This window comes from Penaeus vannamei, chromosome 35, assembly GCF_042767895.1.
Source record: "Penaeus vannamei isolate JL-2024 chromosome 35, ASM4276789v1, whole genome shotgun sequence".
In the NCBI taxonomy this organism is placed as follows: domain Eukaryota; kingdom Metazoa; phylum Arthropoda; class Malacostraca; order Decapoda; family Penaeidae; genus Penaeus; species Penaeus vannamei.
Genome location: NC_091583.1, coordinates 27,662,613 through 27,665,112, shown reverse-complemented (window position 1 = coordinate 27,665,112; position 2,500 = coordinate 27,662,613). Strand labels below are relative to the sequence as shown.

The window sequence follows — 2,500 nt, the reverse complement described above, 5'->3', positions numbered from 1 at the left end:
AGAGAGAGAGAGAGAGAGAGAGAGAGAGAGAGAGAGAGAGAGGAGGGGGGGAGGGGAGAAGAGAAGGAGGCTGAAAAGGAAAAGGGGAGATAAAAGAAAGGAAGAAAGAGGATCGTGATGGTTCCTTTGTCTCCTCTGCTTTCTGTATTGATTGATTGCTCTTTTCTCCCTTTTATTCGATTTGCCTCGTCACTCCTTCGTTCGCTTCGTCTCCTTTCATTCGCGGGAGTTATCTACTTTCTCTGTATTTCGGGCAGTGAAATATCTTTTGTGTGTGTGTGTGTGTGTGTGTGTGTGTGTGTGTGTGTGTGTGTGTGTGTGTGTGTGTGTGTGTGTGTGTGTGTGTGTATCTCGGTCAGTGAACTATATATATATATATTTTTCTTTCTTTCTTTCTCTGTATTTCGGTCTGTGATATATATATTTTTTTATTTTCCAAAACTATTTTATTTCTGTAAGTTATCTATTTTCCTCAGGGATATGTATTTTTATTTCTATGTCTATTACTATTAATTATTTTCCCAAAGTTATCAATTTCTGTTCTATTTCCTTGACTATTTAAGCTACTTACCATTTATATCCTATCTATTTTCCAAAGCTATCTAATTTTCTTTTTTCCTCCATTCCACCTCCTTCCTTCCTTCCCTTTCTCCTACACCTTCTCATTATCTCTCTCCGCCTCTTCTCCCTCTCCTTCCCCCGCCCATCCGTTTATCTTCGTAAGTCTACCGTATAATTACGAATTTGCGTCAAAGAGAATAATTATTCCCGTGTTCGTATGCTCCCTTTTATGATTTTTTTATTGTTGTTAGTGTAATAATTGCCATGTTTTTTTGTTTTATATTAATATATTTTTTTAGATAATAAGATAACTCTCGTACATTTGAACTTGTTTTTGTTTTGTGCTAAACTAATGTATGTCAGAAATGAGATTTGATTTATTTTATGTTAAGATGATATGGCGGGTGATTTTGTCGTCTCCTCTTCGTAAAAAAACGAAAGCAAAATTTAAAAATTTATTCATTACGATTTTTTTTCCTTTTTTTTAGTTTTTGTTCTAATGTCAAGATGCCTGATGTTGCCGGATCCTTCATTTACAAAACATTAAGCAAGGTTGTAAATGAAAGAGAGACAAACAGAGACAGAGACAGAAAGAGAGAGAAAGAGAGAGAGAGTGTGTGTGTGATAGAGAGAGAGAGAGAGAGAGAGAGAGAGAGAGAGAGAGAGAGAGAGAGAGAGAGAGAGAGAGAGAGAGAGTTAAAGCAAGATTGTAAGAGAGAGAGACCGAGACAGAGGCAGAGAGAGAGAGAGAGATTGATTTACAACGTAAACGACACGACAAAACGGCCAGTATGACCAAAGGCTTAAGCGATCCCCCTTTCGGAAAACACGAGCAGGTGCGATATCCCGGGCAGGTAATAAAAGGGGGAAGGGGGATAGGGGGAGAAAGGGGGGAGGGAGGAGGGGGGGAAGAGGGCGATGACAGAGAATAAAGGAAAGAGAAATGAAAAGAAAGAGTGAGAGGGAATAAAAAAAGGGAAAATCGCAGGTCATTGGGTACAATAAATTTTCCTCGAGGTGTTTGCGTCCAGGTAGAAAAAATAGAAAAAAAAATACTACAAAGAGGAGAGATAGTCAGTCAGTTGGTCAATCAGTCAACGGTATTAAAGGGATGTAAACTGATCTAAAGGTTTGATATATTTGGATATATTTCATGCTGTATTTTGTATTTTGCTGAAGATGGATTTGGATATAATTCACGCTCTATTTTGTTTTTTTGTAGAAGATATATTTGAATACATATCATGCTATATTATGTATTTTGTCGAAGAAGGAGTGAATGAGTGAAATATTCGCAAGATATTCGCAAATCATATGCAAATGATGTCTCGATGTAGTTACAAGCCATGCAATTTTTAAAAAATCAGTAAAATCAAACATCGATTAGTAATATATAAAACGTGTATGGATAAATCTCTTACGGTGTGAAGTTAACCAATTTCATTAATGAATAAATCTCTTGCCAAGTTTAGTGCGAAGTCAACCAATTTCATTCACATTTTTTTTTCTCTCTATTTGTCACAATAAAGTCTGTTTGTTCTTCGAATACACAATCTCACACTTTCGAGTCACTCGCTGTCATTCGATATCATATGACAACTTTCGCCACAATAGCCACTTCGCGTTGTGTGTCTTGTGTGTGCGTATGTGTGTCGTTGAACTGGTATGCGAGAACATTGCACAAAAAGCAACTGGTGATTTTAACAATTTTCCGATGACTTATTTTAACGTGTAGTGTGTGTGAGTGAGTGTTTATGTGCGTGTGTGTGCGTGTGTGTGTGTGTTTGTGCGTGTGTGTGTGTGTGTGTGTGTGTGTGTGTGTGTGTGTGTGTGTGTGTGTGTGTGTGTTTGTACACGTGTGTAAATTTGTCTTCTCGCATTTTCTCGTGCTTTATTTCGCTTACGTCATTCTCCGTGTTTGCTGCCATCGTTCTTGTGT

The 2,500-nt window shown here is 37.6% G+C and overlaps 1 protein-coding gene across 1 annotated transcript in view; it reads left to right on the top strand.

Annotated features, from left to right (window-relative positions):
• LOC113811398 (treacle protein) overlaps window positions 1-2,500 on the top strand; it is a 222,047-nt gene that overhangs the window by 162,215 nt on the left and 57,332 nt on the right. The window lies entirely within an intron of this gene.